Source organism: Macrotis lagotis, chromosome 2, assembly GCF_037893015.1.
Source record: "Macrotis lagotis isolate mMagLag1 chromosome 2, bilby.v1.9.chrom.fasta, whole genome shotgun sequence".
Classification (NCBI taxonomy): Eukaryota; Metazoa; Chordata; class Mammalia; order Peramelemorphia; family Peramelidae; genus Macrotis; species Macrotis lagotis.
Window position 1 is genome coordinate 92,644,868 of NC_133659.1, and position 13,631 is coordinate 92,658,498.

The following is a 13,631-nucleotide window of genomic DNA, read 5'->3' on the forward strand; positions in this document are numbered from 1 at the left end:
TAATGCAGTCCTTTGGATTCCAGCTTTTTTAAAATTCACATCCATTTAGACATCTTTTCCCAATTTTCTTTGTTCTTCAGATGCTACATGCATTCTTTTGCAGTAGAGAGTTGCGATATTACATTCTAAGCCTATTCAATAACAACAACAACAACAACAACAACAAGAAAAATGATTATTTTGATTTTGTAGGGATAAGGTTAGTTTTGTAAGTTAATTGTCTTACACAGTACTGGCAGAGATTGGTAACTTGTATGGGTTGAAAAGCTTTCAGTTGGATTAGCCTCCTCTGCTATTATTTCATTATGATCTTACTTCTTTAGGGTCCTTTGTTGTAATGACTTTGTAGCCTGTGTAATAGTCCTGAGGATATGGCAAATAAAAATAAGTTTTACCTTTAGCTGTAAATATTTTGTCATGTTCAGATACTCATAACTATTTTATTTATTATGAGTGCAGAATTAGATCGTATTTTGATAGTCAATAATAGTGTTGTAAATATTTTCATTAGAGTTGACTTGTTCAGTAATCACTGAATGGAGAATTTTTTTTTATTACTTTGAGACTATTTTTTACATACTCATTTTGCTCCGTAGTATTTTTGAATAATAGAAGTTATAGATGTTTTGTAAAAATATTTTTAAATGGGTAATTGAATTACATTTGCAGAACCTGATCGGGTTGATATGGGTAACATTTTTTTTAATTGATATTTTATTTTATTTTTCCAATTACATGCCATAAACATTTTTCAACATTCATCCACATGCATATGTATATTTTTAAGTCCCTTCACACCCCTTTCCCCTCAGCAGCACAGCCAGATGAACATTGTACATTCAAATTTGTGTTTAACATTTTTACAGATTAGTCATTTTTGGTATGAATAATTTGGATTAAGGGGAAAGACAAAAAGCCATGAGAAAGGAAATAAATGCACAAGAGATATTTTTAAAAAGTAAATGCAGTGTTCTTTCATATCTGAAAGGGTTTTATTCTGTTTTATTTTGTTTTGTTTTTTTCCTCTGAATGTGAATAGTATTGTCCATAGTCAGTCTCCTAGGCTTGTCCTAGCTCTCGGAACTGCTGCAAGAAGCTGCATCCACCAAGGATGATCAACTCACTATGTTGTTTTTAATGTGTAAAACATTCTCTTTGTTCTTGGTTATGCTCACTTCACTTAGCATCAGTTTACATACGTATATATACATATATATGTATGCATGTATTTCCATGCTTCAACAGAGTCAGATGAATTATGTTTGCTTATAGAACAATAGTATTTCATAACATTCATATACTATAGGCTGTTTAGCCATTCCCCAATTAATGGACATCCACTCGAATTCCATTTCCTTCTTACTACCATTTTTTTGCATATATACACATATACAAATATATATATATATATATATATATATGTGTGTGTGTGTGTGTGTGTGTGTATGTGGTTATACCTATGTGCTTATATAATTATATGTATATAATACTTTCTTCTAAGCAAGATAGAATAAGACTTAATTCAGAGAGAATGATCATAGTTTTTCTAATATTTTTGGTCTCTGAAAAGCCTTAAACCCAATTCACTAAAACTTCACCAGCTTTATTAACTAAAATCTACACTAAATCTGCTGAGACCCTGTGTATTTGTAGGACAGTGAAGCACTTGTGTCAATAATTTTTGCTTTTATCATATATATATATATATATATATATATTCTTATCTTTCAGATGTTTTAAGAATCGATTTCTCAGAGTTCATCAATATGTCCCTCACTTAGCAGAGAGATTTTTTGAAACCACTTCCCAGGTGTTCTCATCCAACTGTTTCTTTAATTTCAGTTTTTATTAGTGTCATCTCTACCTCTTCAGGCATTACGTTCTGGAAAATGACATAAGTTTTCAGATAGGAAGATTTTGTTTGCATTGATTAAGATAACATTTTATTCAAGTGCACTTAGTAATACTTTTTATTTTTATCTATGTATTGGCTTCCTTTCATTTTATTTTAAATGGGATCTGCAGGTTTGAATGTAACACGTTTTCCTCCTAGGTTTTCTCTAAATACTTTTTTACCCCTGCACTACATCTTGATGTTTTACACAATAATATTGTGTATAAGCTCCTATCAATCCATTTGTAAGCTTTTAGAAACTAGTTGATATTTTAAATTGGTGTCTTCTTTAGCTGATATAATTTCCCCCTTGAAACAAGATCAAGAGTAGAAAACACTGTATATTTTTGCTTTGGGTTTTGGTCTGTTTTGTAGCAAGTGATTTATATTGATTAAAATTTTAAAGAAATAGTAGCAGTGTTTATTTCATTTTTTTGCAAAGGGTAAGTTTTTCCCAAAATTTTTGTATAACATTTCATTTTTCTTATTATTTGTAGCAGATTTTGATTTTTCTTCTGCAAGTACATGGACTAACTACAAAAAGAAAGAAAATATGGGAATGATGTTTATATTGGTACTCTGTTATTTCTTTTGTTAAATATAATAAATTCATTTTCCATGAAGCTATTTGATTCTTGCTATATTCAGAGGCTCCTGAATTAGAGCACATATATCCATATACATACATGTATATCTACACATGCAAACCTATATACATAAAACATGTGTGTATAAATGTGCACATGTATGTGGCTATGTGATCTTGGGCAAATCAATTATTCTCTGTCTATCTGAATTTTCTCATGTCTAAAATAATGATATCTCCCAGTGATTCTGATAAAATCAAATGAAATAAGTATATTTATGTAAAAATTTATCCATGTATCTATCTCCCCATTTATCTACCTATCAATGTTCTTCCCATTCATGAAACTTCAGTGCCTTACTGCAGTACAAAGACCAGTATTTTATTTTCAGTTTTTATTCCTTTTTTGTATTTTATTTTTTCAACTACATATAAAGATAGTTCCACATTTTTCCCCTTCCTTCCTTCCCTCCAGCAAGTAAACTGTTAGAGGTTATACTTGTTAAATATATTTCTATGTTGGTCATGTTGTGAAGGAAGAATCATAATAAAAGGTAAAAAACCTGAAGAAAAAAATTTTTAAGTGAAAACAGAATACTTTGATCTGCATTCAGATTACAGATTTTTCTCTGTACGTGGATGACATTTTCCATGACAAGGCTTTTGGAATTGTTCAAGATCCATACATTCCAATTTATAGTTCACAATAATGCTCTATCATCATTTTTTGCTGAATGTTTATATATATATATATATGTGTGTGTGTGTGTGTGTGTGTGTGTATATATGTGTGTGTATGTATATATTATATATATATATATGTGTGTATGTATATATACATACATATATATGAATATAATATTGAATTAATTTTCAGGATCTCAGATCTGAATTTGAAGAAACCATCAATACTACATTATAGATTTGGTATATTATCTAGCAAATGTTGGCCCTTAAGCAAAAATTGATGGTTTTTAACAGGATGCATTACGAGAGCTTCAATATAAAATAACCAAGTGTTTCATGACATATTTTGCTATGAATATTTTATATCTATGCTAGCAGAATATCTGATTCATTCCTCCATTTAAATATAGTTTGTTTTTTCTCCATTTTGCTTTCATCATAAGAATCAAGATTTATATAATTAAATTCCTCCAACATTTTATCCATTCATTGGTCACTGAAGAAAGATCTCATAATTAGAATGTCACAGTTAGGCAGTATATAAACTCTTTTGGACAACATACAATTTTCATAAGGTTTTATTTCTTGACAGCAGTGGTCATTTTTATGTGTTTATGAGAGACTAAGCAAATCCAGAATATTTCTTTCCTGCACAGATAAAACTAGATTGAGCAGGTTTTTACCATCTGTAATTTAGCTGATTTTGTTTTGTGCAATTTGTTGATTAATAAATACATATTAGATAATATCATTGAAACAGGTATTTTAAGAATGGCCTTTGTTGTGTGTGTGTGTGTGTGTGTGTGTGTGTGTGTGTGTGTTTGTGTTTGTGTTTGTATGTGTGTTTGGAAAAATTAAAAAGCATTCTTATTCTCATAAATGTAATTTAGACTGGCCTCTTCAACTGAATTCAAGTCCTATGTGTTAGGGTCTTAAAAATTGTCACATTCTCTTTGTATGAAAATCTGGACCTGATTTCTCTTAGCTCCTCCGATACACAAATTAAACTTGTTTTTTTAATTATATTTACAAAATATCCCTTGGATGAAAACAAAAAAAATGTATCTTTCTCTTATTATTTCTCATGAAAGGCTCTATTAGAAAGTTGTCACTCTAGCCCCATACCATTCTTTAGAGAAGAAAATGAAATCCAATTTTTATTGAAATTTCAGTCCTTAAGTCTTAACCATAGATCTAGAAGATCCCAAAATTCAACTGTCTCGATTAAATGGATGTACATGGCACTATATAATATTTTAGGGGACATCCATATTGAAATCTCCTTTTTAAACTTCCTCTTGGTTTACCAGAAGAGCCACCTTGAGTTACTTCCCCACATGGAAAAAGAGTATTCATTTAAAGGGAAAAAAGGCAAGTGAAGGAAGAGGAGGACATTAGAAAGTAAGCAGTAAGTATTTATATGGGGGAGTGAGCTTAGAAATATATATGGATGTGTGTATGTTCAGATGTGTGTCTGTAAATGCTTGTATAGACATGTAAATATGTATATATATTTAACTTACATATCCATAAAGGTTTAATTAATATAGTAAAGAACAGATTCTAAAATTTATATTGTTTCTGAGAACCTTTACAATTTTTGATTCTATGATTCTAAGTTAACTGAGACTATGTCTATATACTTATCAGTTATAATCTTCAGAACTTTATGGATCAAGTACTGGATTTTGAATAAAAAAGACATGGATTCCATGTACTTATTACATTGAAAAGATTTAGTAACAAATGTGAAATATGGGAGACACTGGCACAGGACCACCAAGCACAGTGTGTCTATATTGAAGAATGCTCTTCATTTGATGAGCAAAGGAGAAATGCACCAGCACAAAGGAAACATAAACTGCAAAAATCTAGACATTATCAGTTCCAAATGTTCTAAGGAGGTAATTTTGCCCAACTTGTCTTTAGAGCTTTTTAAATTCATACCGAACTGACATTCCACAGATGAACAGATTTTAAACCTGACTTCAACATCACTATGTCAATACTCCTCACTGAAAATGAAGGACAATTTACCCAGATTAACAGAAGAGGAAATAAATTACTTAAGTAGCCATTTCAGAAAAAAAAAAAAGAATTTGAAGAAACTACCAATAAACTCCCTAAGCAAAAATCTCCAGTTCCAGATAGATTTACAAGTGAATTTACCAAACATTTAAGGAACAATTAATTCCTATTCTACATAAACTATTTAAAAAATAGGAGAAGGAGTTCTGCCAAACTCCTTTTATGAAACCAACATGGTAATGATACCAAAACCAGGAAGAACCAAAACAGACAATGAAAAATTCAGACCAATCTCCCTATTTAATATTTTTTTTTAAAGAAACCAATGTTTATTTTCCACCAGCATTTTCCCAACACTATTAGAGCATCTGGGTAAAATTTAGGACCACTCTGTGGTAGCTCCTACACATTCAGTGGCCTGAGCAGTAGGAGCTGCAGACCAGTCCTTAGTAGCCAGTTAAGCACTCCAATCTTCAGTAGGGAACTGCTGAATGGGCACAGATGGCACCTGGATGCCCTCAGACCAATTAGCCACCTCTGGCTGAGCAGCAGTGAATTCTGGGGCAGGTGCAATCCATTCACCCTGAAATTCCTCCGTTGTCACTGCCTTCTCAGCTGCGGCCTGCTCTTCCTTTTCAATCGCCTCTGGGTCTCTGTAGAAGTAAAGATCAGGCATGACCTCCCATGGATGCTCATGGGAAATGGTACCACACATCTGCAGGACTTCTCGGGCCAGCATCCACCACATCAGACCCACTGAGTGAGCTCCCTTGTTGTTACATGGAATGGCAATGTCCACATAGTGAAGTGGGGAGTCTGTGTTGCACAGTGCAATGGTTGGCAGGTTAACATATGATGCTTCAGTCAAAGGCTGATGATATGCACGAGGATTAGTGACCACCAAGAGGAGAGGCTCCCTGAAAGCTGCCTGGATCTGGTTAGTGAAGGTGCTCGGGGTGAAGCGTCCAGCAATAGTTGTGGCGCCAGTAGCAGCAATAAATTTCAGAACAGCTCTCTAGCCATTGTTCCTCGATGAGAAGACACTAACATCAGCTGGATTTTCAATGGCAACAATGGCATGAGCTGCCAGCAAAAGCTTTTCCCAAGTTCTCTTCAAATTAATGATATAGATGCCATTATTCTTCCTTTTGTAGATATACTGTTCCATCTGGAAGTCAAAATTGGTGCCACCCAAAAGGGTGCCTGAAGTGAAGAATTTGAGGACATCCTCCTCCTTCATCTGCAAGACATCCAGGGCTTCAGACATTGTGAAAGTTTCCCTTGAAAGTTATGATGAAAACTGTGACCAACGCCATATGGACCCCTCTTCTGGGCAACGCGGAAAGGGCTCCCTATTTAATATTGATGCAAAAATCTTTTTAAAAAATTAGCAATGAGACTACAGAACATTACTGGGATTATACACCATAATCAGATTGGATTTACACCAGGCAGGCAGGGAAGGTTCAGGAAAACACTTAACATAATTGAACATATCAATAGCAAAACCAATAGAAATCATATGCTGAAAAAGCCTTTGATAAAATACAACATTCATTCCTATTAAAAACACTAAAATTTGAGTAATAAATGGAGTTTTCCTTAAAATAATTATATTATTTTATGTTATATGTTTTGGAATTATATATTACATGTAATGGGAATAAACTTAGAACATCTACAATAAAATCAGGGGTGAAACAAGGATTCTCATTATCACCATTACTATTCAAAATAGCACTAGAAATACTAGCTGTAGCAATAAGAGAAGAAAAGGAAATGGAATGTACCAGAATTGTCATTGAGGAAGCAAAGCTTTCACTGTTTCAGATGATATGATGGTATACTTAGAGAACCTAAGGAAAATCATTTAAAATCTCCCTGAAACAATAAAAAAATTGAGCAAAGTAGCAGAGATTTAAAAACAATCCACAAAAATCATCAGCATTTCTATATATGAACAGCAAAGCAAAAGAGCAAGAGATAGAAAAATTCCATTTAAAGTGACTATAGATAACATTTTATTCTTGGGAATTTACCTTTCAAGACAAACCCAGAAATCATAGGAACACAATTCTAAAGTACTTCTCACCCAAATAAAGTCTGCTCTAAATAAGTGGAAAAGTGTCAAATGCTCTTGGTAAGGTCTAGATAATATAATTAAAATGACAATTCTACCTAAATTAAATTACTAATTCAGTGTCATACCAATCAAATTACTAAATGACTCTTTACTGAGCTAGAAAAAATAGGAACAAAATTCATCTGGATCAAGAAAAGGTCAAGAATAGCAAGGGAATGGATGAAAAAAAAATGTAAAGGAAGGAAACCTAGCTCTACCAGATCTAAAACTATACTATAAACAGAAATCATCAAAACTTCCTTGTACTTATTAAGAAATAGAGCAATGGATCATTGGATTAGGATAGGTTCAAAAGAAACCATAGTAAATGACTGCACTAATCTACTGTTCGACAAGCTCAAAGACATCGACTACTGGGATAAGACTATATTATTTGATAAAAACTTTTGGAAAAACTGTAAAATAGTATGGTAAAACTAGGCATAGACCCACATCTCATACCCAAAAGCAAAATAAGATAAAAATGGATATCAGATTTAGACATAAAGGGTGATACCACAGATAAATTAATAGATCAAGAAATACTTATCTATCAGATTTATGGAAAAGAGATAAATTTATGAACAAGACTGAGTACCTTATAAAATGAAAAATGAATAACTTTGACTATATTAAATTTAAAAGGTTTTCACTAATGAAAACAATGCTGCCAAAATTAGAGGAAAACAAAAAGCTGGGAAACAATCTTCACAGCTATGATTTCTGGTAAAGGTCTCATTTCTAAACTATAGAGAGAATTGCAACAAATTTAAAAGGTTACAAGTCATTCCCCAATTGATAAACTATAAAAGGATATGAATAGATAGTTTTCAAATGAAGGAATTAAAGCTATATATAATCATATAAAAATGCTCAAAATCATTTTTGATTAGAGAAATATAAATTAAAACAACAATGAGCCAATTGACCTAATTTTATTAGGCCAAAGATACACATAACCCTAAAATCAATTTCTTAATAATTATTTATCAAGTGTCTGTTATTAACCAAATACTATTTTAAGCCTTATGGCTACATATACAACAATGAAACCATGTAGGCAATAGAGAACTTTATGTTTTATTAAAAACTGGTACTTAGCCCAATTGATAACTAGTCAAAGGATATGAACAGTTTTCAAATGAAGAAATTAAAGCTTTATATAATCATATGAAAAAATACTACAAATCAATATTGATTAGATAAATGCAAATTAAAACAACAAAGAAGTATCACCTCACACCTATCAGATTGACCAAGATGAGAAAAAGGAAAGACAATCAATGTTGGAGAGGTTGTGAGAGATCTGGAACATTGAGGCATTGCTGGTTGAGTTGTGAACAGATTCAGCTTTTCTGAAGAGAAATATGGAACTATGCCCAAAGAGCAATAAAAACATCCATACCCTTTAACCTAACAATTTCAATTCTAGGACTATATCCAGAAGAATCATAAAAATGGTAAAAGTCCTACATATTCCAAAATATTCATATCAGCTCTTTTTGTAGTGACAAAGAATTGGAAATTGAGGGAATGCCCATTGATTGGGGAAATGGCTGAACAAGTTATGGTACATCAATACTATGGAATACTTTTGCTCTATAAGAAATCATAAATGTTCATACTCCAGAGGAGCATGGAATGACTTAGAGGATCTGATACTAAGCAAAGGCATCAGAACCAAGATAACAATATACACACAAATCAACTACAACAATGTAAGCTGCACAACCTTGATGGAAGCAGCTCCTCTCAGTGATTCAGAGAGCTAGGACAACAATGTTATCCCCATTCAAGGGGAAAAAAACAAAACAAAACACACACACAGACACAGACACAAACAAAAAAGAAACAACCCTTCAGAATCTGATGAATACTTTATAAAAAACATCTCTAATGTTTCTTTCCCCCTTAATGCTAATTCCTCATACTTAAAATAATGAATGTCTAAGTATTTTTATCAAAATATATATGTACAGCATTCATCTGACTGTTTGTCAAGGGGAGGGGGTGGGAAGGGAGAGTGAAAGGAAATTTTGGAACTTAAACATATGTATCAAAATTTTAAAAATCCAAAATAAAACAAACAAAAAAGAAAACTAGATCTTTCAAACTAATTGAAAAGTGAAGAAATTCTAGTTTACAGAGGAATGAATAAAGTAATCATTTCATAATGTTTCATTTTTGCTAACCTTTAAAGGAAGCTAGGGGTTTTAAGAGTCAGAATAAAAGGGAGTACTCTCCAATTAGGGGTACAGCCAATGAGTAAGAATAGAATTTGAGAAGAGTGTGGCAGCAAGGAGGTTCATTTGGTAGGACTTGAAATTATTTTGAGAAGATTTGACATATAACCCAAGTCAGGTGGATTGGAACCAAATTATGAATGACTTCACATTACAGATAGAGGAGTTTTTGATACTAGAGGTAACAAGTAGTCACAGGACTTTATATAGGCATATCTCTGCTTTATGAGAATTATTTTGGTCAATTGTAGAAGAGAAAGACATAGTGAACAACTGAATTAGGAGTTAATAACGTATTAAAATTAGCATCATCTGATTAAGGAAGTGTTTCTGTCCTCCATATGGTACTTTTGAGTTAATAGAATGATAGAATTTATAACATTATTTATTCTTCTGCATTCACTACTCAAAAGAAACCACATTCGTGGTCAGTAAAGTTGTTGCCTGACGGTGTATTTGGCCAAAGAAGGATAAAGAAGCATGGTTGGATATCAATAAATAATTAACTACTGTTTTCTCATTTACAGTGTTCATCATCAATTTCTTTTTGTCAAATAGCTTAATAGCAATACCCCAGCTGGAGTTGGAAACCACCATATCTGACACTGCAGGGATCAGACTCTGTTATGATACCGAGCTCATGAACTTCTCTGTAAAGTGAAATTGCCTGAGGATCTCAGAAGGCTGACTTCTCCATAAGTGGTATTACTAATAATTAGCATGCACATTTGTCTGCAACAGAGCAGTTCAAATGCAAGAAAGAGAAAAATCAAAAAGGTACAGAGCCACTCCTGAATGAATGGGGTCATAATTGATAGGAAAAGAAGGCAGAGATGTGTAATTTTTATAAATGCTTGCATTTTATGTCTCAAAAAAAGTGAAGTTTCAACTTGAAAGAAGGGAATAAAAATGACTAATGAGGAGTAAATAAAGCACTTAGTCACCTTTGATGAAATTAAATTCATTTAGGTTAATTTTATTCTCAAGAAGAGTAGGGCAAAAAGTCACAGACAGAATGTAGCAGCCACAAAATTCCTACCTAAGTATGTAGACACCTAGTCATTCTTTGATTTGACTCTAACATCAGCAGGTAAAGGTTCCCTAAATAAAACCACCATCATCTGTATGCATTTAAATTCACTTTAGATTTTTCCAGAGGTGGTACAGCTAGATGATGCAGTGGATAGAGCACAAGCCATGGAGTCAGGAAGACCTGAATTCAAATCTGATCTCAAGATACTTGATACTAACTGTGTAACCTTGGGCAAGTCAATAAAAGACATTGCCTAGCCAAAAAAAATATTTTTCTAGAGGTTTCTATGAGAAGAAAAAATGTTCTCACCCTACTCACCCTATTTCCCATGTCACTTTGAGTCTCAATCAATAAATTTCTATTTGTATAATCAGTGAGTCAAATTAATTTCACCTTTTGATATTAATATAATAATTTAGTCATGAACAACCAGGTGATTCAGTGGATAGAGTCCTGGATCAGGAATCTTAATTGAATTTAAATCCAGACTCAGACTGGATAATCACTACCTGCATCAGCTTCTTGAAACTAGAAAGGGGGAGGGAATAATAGAATCCAACTTAAAGGGATATAGTGAGACTAATGTAAGATAACATGTATAAAGAACTTATCAAAGAGTCTAGACATAGTGGGAGAATAGTAAATATTTGATTCCTTATTTCCAATATGACAGGAAAAATGGCATATGTATTTATATATTAAAGTAAGCATTTAAATAAGAAAAATTTTCACAATTAAAATGAATATGTGGGCCATATTATCTAACTAATAATACTCATATTGTATATGTGGAAATATAGACTTTTTTGCCAAGGAGAGTGAAAAGGGGACTATCTTCAGATAATGAAGGGGTCAATAAACCTAGTTAAAGTACATATGGAAAAGACCATGAAAACCTTTTAGAAAAAGACAGAATAGCATCTAATGGAACTGCCTTGGACTTATTTTTTTTAGCCTGACTAGTTTAAATGTGAAATATATATTGTGAGGCTTTGCAAAGGAAGAGAATTTTGGTTATACAACATATGTCCCCAAAAATATATGTGTCTCTTCACTTCCCTCCCAGGTATGTTCCTTTCATCATGTTTTCTAGTAATATTATTATCCTACAAGATCACCCTGCATACCTCATTAATACACCCTGCTCCTGGGTCTATTTTCTCCTACTGGTTGGAGAGGAGGGAGGGTGAAGAGCAGAAAGTGCTTTTCAATGTGTACATTTAAAGAGGTTTTAATAAAAGCAATCTTTGTTATTTTTTTTTTTTTGTTTGCTTCTATTCAGGAGCTACTCTCTTCTGGGCTTCATCACTGTCCGAAATAGAAGCAATGGAGGTAAGTCAGAAAAAAAATCAATTTTATTTAAGAAAAATATCTTAACTACTCATCAAAGGCCTTTATACAGAGGATGGATGAATTTTTTTTCATTTATATTATATTTGGCATTTTTTTTACATATTTATTTATTTATTTAAGATTTGTGTTCACCACAAAAATCTCTTAAAATTCTCAAATTCCATTCTACTCTCTAAGGTCTCATCCATTTATGCATTTCTAATGTTCTTTGTTCCTGTAGGGAAAATCCAGTGACTGAATTCAGACTTTGAGCATAGGGTAAATATCCATTATTAGAGTATCATTACCCTTACATATGCTGTGAACTCAAAGGTATCAATGACTGCCTAAGAGTTATTAAAATTTCTGCACTCTAGATTAGTTCTCAAATCCAGTAATTGCTTTCTGATATTATATGTGATGAGCTTCTTTGAAAAAAAATCATACATATTGGTAGCCAAGTGCTGCTTCTTTCTCAATGCATTATGATTGTCCAGTCCATCAGCAGAAATGAGTTTGGGATTAAACTGTCACTGTAATTCATAGTCTTGCTTCCTCAGGTAAAGCAGTACTTCATTTAAACCTACCTAATGAACACTATATAGAACAAATTACTTGTACAATGATAGACTATAACTGATAATACTCCAAAGGGTGCAAATTAAAGGATTTCTTTTTCTTGAAAGGTTTTAGTCAAGCTTGAAAGATTGAATATTACCACACATATACTGACAGATTCAACAACGGAAGTTAGAAAACATTACAAATGAAGCCATTAATGATGTAAAAAATAAAAGGGGAAAAGATTAAAGGTGTTTTTTAAATGAGAAGTTCAACTGGAAAAGTTTTCAAGGTGAGGGTACAAAGAGTTAATGAAAATGATTTGTCAGTAGGTTATAATTTTTCTATATCTTGGTTACTTCTTAGCCTGAGAACTAGCTTCCTTCTACATATCTTCCTTTTAAAATTTCTCTGGATAAAATATTAATGTAAACATCCTGGCTAAAATCCCTCAAAGATGTGACATAACACATGAAGTGTTGAATTAAGCACATCAATAGCCAGGTTATGCTAATGACTTGGTACTTTTAAAACCCTAATGAATAAATAAGCATTTATGAAGTTATCAGGAAAGAACTTTCCTTACATCACATGAATGAGCTTAATAGAGTGATAGTATAGTGCTGAGTTTAGATATTAGATGAATTTGGAAAAGGAAAGAATAATATGGACTAATTAGTTATGGAAGTCTATAGGAAGGAAATAGGATATAAGTTAAGTCACAAAGAATCATTTTTACATATTGTCTCTATCATGAGAATAGGTGTTGTTTGCAGTCAGGGGCTATGTTTTTCTTTATTTTCTTTATTTGTTTACCTAGTTCTTAGCACAGTAATTGATATTTACTAAGAGCTTCATAAATGCTAACTTTTGTAGTGGTTGTAGTGCTGTTGAACCTAATGATGAACAAGCAGGATGTGATGATGACCTTGCCTCAGGGGATCCATCATTTGTTAACCAAAAACTAGAGCATTCCCATCAATGCAGGAAAAAATCCTCCTCTGCCTTCTTATTGTTTGATTTTTTTTCTGTATTGCTCCAGAAGATATCTAAATCTTCTAATGCTACTGCTGGCTTTCATCGTTATGCTTTGGTTATCTATGGGTTGTCTATCCCTCTCTACATATGTTCATGCTAGTGTTGAT